The sequence below is a fragment of the Malus sylvestris genome, chromosome 17 (genome assembly GCF_916048215.2).
Source record: "Malus sylvestris chromosome 17, drMalSylv7.2, whole genome shotgun sequence".
Taxonomy (NCBI): Eukaryota; Viridiplantae; Streptophyta; class Magnoliopsida; order Rosales; family Rosaceae; genus Malus; species Malus sylvestris.
Window position 1 is genome coordinate 20,994,582 of NC_062276.1, and position 8,627 is coordinate 21,003,208.

Consider the following 8,627-nt stretch of genomic DNA (forward strand, 5'->3'; position numbering starts at 1 on the left):
CAATCAAGAGAGTCTTTTGGCTGGAGACTTCAAATCTAATCCCTGTACGGGCCGAAGTGACTAGATGTCGTCCAGAACTAGTACTCGACATGAGACAGTGCTTAACGTCAAGCAATACTCAACTAGAGGTAGTACACGTTGCAAGGTTGCTCAGCTAGAGGCAATGCTCTCGGAGAGGCGATTGCTCAGCTGGAGGCTGTGCTCGTTGCGAGGCGTCTTAGCTTGTGGTGTTCTTCATCGCGAGTATGCACTCAACATTAGCGTGAGCTCATTATGAGTTAATTCTCGACATGACTCGGATTCGCTTGTTGGGTTTGTATATGGGTCTATGCGTTGGTTAGAGACTTTAAATCCAATCCATGTACGGGCCGAAGTGACTAGATGTCTTTCAGAACTAGTACTCAACATGAGACGGTGCTTAACGTCAAGCAATACTCAGCTAGAGGTAGCATACATTGTGAGGCTGCTCGGCTAGAGGCAGTGCTCTCGGCGAGGAGGTTGCTCGGCTGGAAGCGGTACTCGTTGCGAGGCGGCTCGGCTTGTGGCTTTCTTCATCATGAGTAGGCACTCGACGTCAGCGTGCGCTCATTATGAGTTAACTCTTGACATTACTCGGGTCTGCTTGTCGGGTCTTTGAATCGGGGCCATCCGTAAGGTCCGTGAGTTGGGTCCGTGAGTCGGGTTTCTAGCTCAATGGTGTCCAAGCACATAGATGTCTAAATGAGCGAGTGTCTGAGCAAGTGGGTGTCCGGTCAGATAAGAGATCACCGTTCGGACTAAATCTTTGTCACTATAAGCATGTGGCTCATTGATCTATAAGTTGATAAATAACAATGTTGATCAACGAAGTCATGTCAATAAATAATAGTATAAGCATGAATGCATAATTAATAAATTAATCACAAAGTTTGGCAAAAGTATAATGTCATACTATGCAAAGTGTGTGGTAAATGACTTGTTTCATATGTGACACAGTTAAAGGCATCACAGTATCACTAGGCAATGAATAAATATTGCATAAGTAATTGCCTAAATACGTAGGTCACTAGTGAAATATGATAGAAAGCATTATGAGCATACGTGACTATTGTATCATGTAATCTTAATATAATGACAATAGGGAGACACACCATGTATTATATAAATATATTTTCATTCAAATAATGAGGATACCTAATTTGGTCAGACCATGCCATGAGTTATGGGAAATAGTCATGTGATAAACCATTAATAATAATGTAAAACATATTATTCTAACATGTCATCCCGTTCATTTAGGCAATAATGCTGGTGTTTCCACTGTTTTTGTCAAAAAACAACTCCTGCTTTTCCATAAGGTACTTTTCAAAAAGCAGTTTCCCTTTTCAAAATGATAATACTGATAAGGGTCTCGGGTTGCAAACATAATAGTAATAAAATAATGATAGTATTTGATGTGACTAGCATAATAAACACACAGCAGTAGTGAAAAAGCAGAAGTTGGTACTTTTCCAATGGGGACGCACTATATATGTATAGATATGTATATATATATATATATATATATATATATATATTGCTAACTGTAAAGGAAATGTTGTAAATCAAATGCATGATGTGGTTTCCTGTTAAAGAATATACACACAAATGTAAAGTAAACGCTGCAGTAACAAGACCAACACAAAATAATAATAAATTATTAAATAATAAACTAGTTAATGAATTAGAATAAGACTCATCTTCTTTGTTTGTTTTCCACTGGTGGTCGTGGCGAGTTTACAGCACCTTCGTCTGGGTTTCGTAGGCCGATCCACGGTGGTGCGGCACTTTCATAAAATACAGCTAATTCACTGCTGCACTCTAGACCACCAGTCAACCAAATAACAACATGATCCTTCTTGTTGGTGCGAGATTCGAAGAAGAGGTAAAACATCTTAGCGGCATGAGAATGCTCGATCTTATATTAATCGGCATGGTGGCCGAGGTATTCGATAGAGACACCGGAGTCTATGAGGTTAGGGAACCTATCAGCCTTGACGCATCTACGATTGGCGTGGAGCAAGGCAGCGGGGCCTAAGTATGACTCAGGGTTCCACCAGTAGCTAAGGCAGGATATGTTACAGCAGGCGCATAGAATGCACTCGTACATCCCATCTAGCTTCGCCCTATCCTTCTTGCTCTGCTTTATCTCCTTCCCATCCAACTCCGTTGTCGGGCTCTTCCGTTTCAGCCACGGCTCGATGCTCTTGTACTGGTTGTAGAAGTTCATTATATCCACCAGCAGGTCCTTGATCACAAACATGTACGGCAACGGCATGATCATTGAGGTGCCCACCTCCGACGACGCTATCTTCGTCAGGCAGGCCAAGCCGTTGCAACTGTCGATGTTCATGGCGCAGAAGCTGCAGATCCTTTCCCGGCAAGATCGTCGAAAGGTGAAGGTGGGGTCTATCTCGTTCTTAATCTTGATGAGGGATTCGAGCACCATAGGCCCATACTCCTTGAGGTCGATCTTGGACTCCTTGAGCTTCAGCTTTTTCATGTTGTCCGGTTCCACAGGTAGATTGAGAAGGTTTTGATGTCTGTTTTGCCTCAGGCTTTGAGGTCCACCTATTGGGCCTGGGCCTCCGACGCCATAGCCCGGACTCAGACGTAACGAAACGACACCGCCGCTATCGATCCAGACGACGCCGCAGAAGCTATGGCCTTCCGTTTCAACCCCGTCGCCATTGTTGCATCTCCGAGCTTGAACAACTATAGGCAAAGAAAGAGAGAGAGGCGGAAGACATGGGTTTTGCAGTGACTGTACAGGTATTTGGTTCTCAGGTTTTTGCAAACTCACGGTGGAGGTTATGAGGTTTGATGAAAAAATGAAAGAGAATTGACATAGCTTTTCATGACGATTCCCACAGATGGCGCCAAATGTTGATGCACAAAACCAGTGAGGACTTTGGTACAACAGAAAGTGTCAAGTTTGTGACCTTCGTTAGATTGCTCCAGGCACTAATGTGGATAAGTATGTAAATGGATAGAGACAGGGAAGCAAACATAAGATATACGTGGTTCACCTAGATTGGCTACGTCCACGGAGTAAAGGAGTTCTTATTAATTATGAAGGGTTTACACAAGTACATAGATTCAAGCTCTCCTTTAGTGAGTACTAGTGAATGATTTAGTACAAATGACATTAGGAAATATTGTGGGAGAATGATCTCCTTTTAGAGAAGAGAGTTTCTAGCTTTGTTTTGACATTGACACATGTCGTGTTGGGATTGGCTTCTGATGTTGACACGTGTCACGCTATGATTGGCTTCTGATGTCAACATGTGTCGCTCTTTGATTGGCTTTCTGGTTGGAGGGAAACTCTTTTGTGTCCTTGACGGTATAACGTTAACTGGTGCTCAGTAGTTTCGGGATTGGTCAAGTATTGTACAAACAGAAGTATAGAATAAATTCCAAGTGCTTTGTAACCATTCTTTTGATGGGATGCATTCTACGATACTAGTTTCCACAATCCAACCGTCAAACATGTTTGCATATACTTCGAGATCTCCTACCATAAGAATCACCCAAAAAAAAGTTTGAAGATTAGGTAATGGGCCAAAATCATTCGACGGTTAGAAATGAAAAATCATGATTTAATGGTTGTTTTAACTCCGATTTTGTTGTTTTTTAACAAATACAATCCTCAACCTAGATAATACGATAATGAACCCAATCATTAATTTAAAATATTTAAACTAGTGGATATAACAAAAGCTTACATTCTACTTAAGAGAAGTATAGAATAAACTCGAAGTGTTTTTGCAATCCATTCTTTTGACGGGACATGTATTCTACGAAACTAGTTTCCACTATCCAATAGTCAAACATGTTTGCATATACTTTGGGATCTCCTATGCCAAAAATACCCAAAAAAGCGTTCGAAGATAGGTAACGGGACGAAATCATTTGATGATTAGAAACAAAAAAATCATGATTTATCAGTCGTTTTAACTCTTAACTTGGCTAATTTTTACAAGGCCCAAAATTGAGAGTAAAAACACACACAAAATTGACATGGCCATCAGATTCGATGATTTCTTTTGACCCATTTGAACTTAATGTTCAAAAGACGAAGTACTTGTCTTTGTTGGGTCAACTTTCTAAATTCTATCGGCTAGCAGTAAACGTTCGTCGGGCAAAGCGAAAGAAAACCTACACAAAAAATTTCCAAAAATTCAAATTCGCCCTACAACAAAGGTAAATCGACAAAACCAAAATTTTATCAGCCAAACTCTATGTCGCACCAACTTTTTGACTAAACTAAAGATTTTAGGTGACCTTGCTTGACAAACTCTTAGGTCATCTCCAACCGAATGAGGGTCAGATGGCTCATTTTAGCTCTATAACCCTCAAAGAAATTAATATTTTAATGAACAGTGCCAAGCCATATTTCTTACCGTGTCCAACTGAGGGGCCAAAGGGCCATAGGCCAAACATAGCCCCGTGACAAAAAAAATCTCCAACCAAGAGGGCCAAGGGATAGTAAGACCAAATATAATTTATTATTTTAATTTATGAAGATCTTCCCTGTTAACAGTGGGTCCAAAGTACTAAAATGAGAGTCTATTGGTATAAAAGTTTACTATCCGTATTGCCAAACGTGTCCCTCCAATAATCCCATTTCTTCCCTGTCAACCCTCGAATTTACAAATTCCAGATAAACACAAAAATAAAACAAAAACAAACTAATCACACACACAGAGACAAACAAAAAATTACAGTATTTTTATATACCAATAATCTAAACAAAAATGCTTACATACAAAATACACAAAAAATTACAATATTTTTATATACCAATAATCTACAACCTCAATTTTACTTTCCTTTTTCTTCTTCTTTTTTCTACTAAAAATCTGAAAATTAGAGATTAAGAAAATTAATGAGAAACAGAAAAAAAAAAGTAAACTGTCGGTTTACCCCCTGAACTTTCACCTCACTTTCGATTTCCCCCCTGAACTTTTCCATTGGAAAATTAAGGACTCAAACTAATTTTTTTAGCCAATTTGCCCCTTACCGTTAGTTTTTCATATATTCCATCCATATTTCCGTTAAGTGAGACCATGTGCACAACATGTGAGGGTAGTTAAGTTATTTCACTCTTAAAAATGATTAAAAAACTGAAAATAATAAAAAAAGAAAAACTTTCCCTCTATTTTTTCCCGCTAATTCCTATCCTCGATTTTATTTTTCCCTCTCATTCCTATGCATGAGAAATGACATATGGTGTTATTGTCTACCATTTTTATTTTCTCTAACAAATTAATAATTTGACAAATGCTAATGGTGCTATTGTCTCCAAAGCAGTGCATTAATATAAGAAACCCTAGTCTTTTTTATGGACATGTTTCTTATATTAATGCACTGCTTTGGAGACAATAACACCATGAGCATTTGTCAAATTATTAATTTGTTAGAGAAAATAAAAATGGTTGTACATGCTTCAAAAAAAAGATTAACTTAGCTACTTATGAAGACAATAACACCATATGTTATTTCTCATGCATAGGAATGAGAGGGAAAATTAAAATTGAGGATAGGAATTAGCGGGAAAAAATAGAGGGAAAATTATTATTATTATTTATTTTCAGTTTTTAATCATTTTTAAATTGAAATGACTTAACTATCCTCACATGTTATGCACATGGTCTCACTTAACGGAAATATGGATGGAATATATGAAAAACTAACGGTAGGGGGCAAATTGGCTAAAAAAATTAGTTTGAGTCCTTAATTTTCCAATAGAAAAGTTCAGGGGGGAAATCGAAAGTGAGGGGAAAGTTCAGGGGGTAAACCGACAGTTTACCCAAAAAAAAAAACAAAAAACCAAAAAACAAAAAAAAGTGAAATTTCAAAAGGGCACTCGGGCCACAAATAATGCGGTTCTTCTTGTTGTCCCTTGCAGCGTTTCCAGCGAGCTCCAACACCTAAACAAAATTTCACAAGAAAAAAATCAGATCAAACCCATAAAAGTTCGAGATATACAATGCCAATAAACGTGAAAATCTTAACCAATCAAACTCCAGGGAATAAAAACCCACCAATAACGAACAAATGTTGAATTTCAAAAACTAATAACACATTACTAAACCGATTTGTATCCAGAAATCGGATTAAACCCAGAAAATTATACTCATAATTAGATCGACCCAAATTCTAAAAACATGAAATTGCAGAATCAAAATCAAACCCAAAACTAAAAACAATAGAACCCACATAGATGAAAAAACAAACTAACCTCAGCGGCGAGGTATTCTAGCACAGCAACAGCGGCTCTCCCGCCGCCTACTCCGTCGCTCGATCCAAGATCTTCAGAATTGTCTTCACCAGCAGTGGCACAATCAGCCCGTGCGCCGGCCGATACGGCCCTGTTTCGCGTCTCTTTCACAAGATACAGGTTCTGCTATACTCGTTGGGGAGATGCACATTGTACGGAACGTGTTTGGGAGATGGAGGAAGTCAACCTGCGGCTAGCTGGCTGGCTTCTTTGGACCAGCCGGTTTGCCTGATTCCTCTTTTTTTGTCTCGTGGGGCTACGAGTTTTTTGGCTTATTTCTTAATTAGAGATGATTTTCATGTTATTTCAGATTATTTTCGACTTTCTGATCCTTTGGTCGGATTCGAGATAGCCTTAGTTTTTGTCCCACAAAAATTTAGGATTTTCAGTACGAGTCAAAATTTAAAATTTTTTACCCTTAGACCCTTCTTCTTTCTTGTAACATCCCACATCGCCTAGGGGAGTGATCCTTAAATGTATATTCCCATCTTTACCTAGCACGAGGCTTTTTGGGAACTCACGAGCAACTTTCCAGTGGGTCACCTATCCTGGGAGTGCTCTGGCCTCACATCCCGGCTAAGGACAGATCACTTCCCAGGCCTGTTCCACCACCGTAGCACAATATTGTCTGCTTTGGGCTTACCATTCCCTCACGGTTTTGTTTTTGGGAACTCACGAGCAACTTCTCAATGGGTCACCTATCCTGGGAGTGCTCTGGCCTCACATCCCGGTTAAGGACGGATCACTTCCCGGGCCCGTTCCACCACCGTAACACAATATTGTCCGCTTTGGGATTACCATTCCCTCACGGTTTTGTTTTTGAGAACTCACGAGCAACTTCCCAGTGGGTCACCCATCCTGGGAGTGCTCTGACCTCCTTCTCGCTTAACTTCAGAGTTCCTACGGAACCCAAAGCCAGTGAGCTCCTAAAAGGCCTCGTGCTAGGTAAAGATGGGAATATACATTTAAGAATCACTCTCCTAGGCGATGTGGGATGTTACTTTTCTTCCTCCTCGTGCCGTGCAACACTCAAAGCCTCTTTGCTATCACTCCCTCACTGTCCTCTCTCTTTCTGAACTCCTCTGTCTGTCTTTCTCCCTCTCTCAAATCCTCCCCTCTCTCTGTCTCCCATTTCTCAACTATAAGTCTGTTTCTCTCTCCCTATTTTTATTTTATTTAGAGAGATTATATTCAAACACTCCAAATTATTTTTCCCACACCTTTTTGAATTTTTAATATTTTTCTACCAAGTGTTAGTAGGGTTTAAAATATAAAAAAATATAAAAATAAAAAATAAGAAGGTTAGGGAAGTAATTTGGGATGTGAATATAATCTCTCTTCTATATTATTTTTAATTTGAAATTGTTAGGATTTGATTATTCTATGATTAGTGATGCGAAAATTATCTTAACACACAAATTTAAATCTCTGTTGACAACTGTAGTATAAGTATAAGTAGGGATCGTTCTGGACGGGGGATTAGGAGGGTTTGCTAATAACCTCTAAACTGACTCAAAAACATAAAACTAAACTTAAAAATACTTAACAAGACTCACAAGACTTAAAGCAAACTTTAAAATACTCAAAACAGCTTAAAACAACTAAATAGCAAATTCTCTAAGGCATGTTACTGCATTCAAACCATAGTTTTAATTGATCAAATGTGAACTAGTAAGTGGTGACTATGATTAAGTATGTGCTCAAGTGTGAGGATGACTAAAATCTATGGGGTAATGATTTTTAACATGTCATGTGCATTGGAAATCCCTGAGGCAAACGTTGGAAGGTTTAGGTTGTGTTTTGTTCCGTTTTGTTTCCTTTAGTTTGTTTGTTTTGCTCGAGGACTAGCAAAAGCTAAGTGTGGGGGAATTTGATAGAAGCATATTTATGCGACTTAATTGGCTTGTTCTCGTGCATTTACGTTGTGTTTCCTTAGTTATTTTAGTGTTTAAAGTCACTTTTGTGTGTTTTCAGATTCTAAGGGCAAAGGATGCAATTTGGTGCCTTTTGGAGAAAATTGGGCTTGGAATGATTATCACAAGCTTGGAGCAAAAGGAATGGTTGTAATTGAAGATTTGAAGAAGTTTGGATTCTTAACCAACGAAGGATTCCTAATTGAAGATGGATTCCTACTCACATGAGGATTCCTATAAGAACAAGGATTCCTACTCCAACAAGGATTCCTACTTGAAGTAGGAAAGTTAAGCCAAGGTTTCCTAATTTGGTTTGACCTTTCCTAAATCTAAAAGTCCTTATGTTCCAGCCACTTTGAAGGCCTCCTAAGTATTCTATGACATCAAGCACATATTTCTTGCATGGTCTAAGT

The 8,627-nt window shown here is 38.9% G+C and overlaps 1 long non-coding RNA gene and 1 pseudogene across 2 annotated transcripts; both read right to left on the reverse strand.

Annotated features, from left to right (window-relative positions):
• Window positions 1-1,942: 1,942 nt before the first annotated feature.
• LOC126611883 (succinate dehydrogenase [ubiquinone] iron-sulfur subunit 2, mitochondrial-like) lies at window positions 1,943-2,709 on the reverse strand (annotated as a pseudogene).
• Window positions 2,710-4,730: 2,021 nt separating this feature from the next.
• LOC126610150 (uncharacterized) lies at window positions 4,731-6,997 on the reverse strand. 2 transcript variants are annotated; one of them, XR_007618400.1, is made up of 3 exons: window positions 6,263-6,780; window positions 5,845-5,951; window positions 4,731-4,932 (listed from the first exon to the last, which is right to left on the reverse strand). It is a non-coding gene; the product is annotated as an uncharacterized LOC126610150 (long non-coding RNA). The 2 variants fall into 2 exon arrangements; XR_007618399.1 differs by lacking the exon at window positions 4,731-4,932 and having other exon boundaries at window positions 5,734-5,951; window positions 6,263-6,997.
• Between the last annotated feature and the right edge of the window lie 1,630 nt (window positions 6,998-8,627).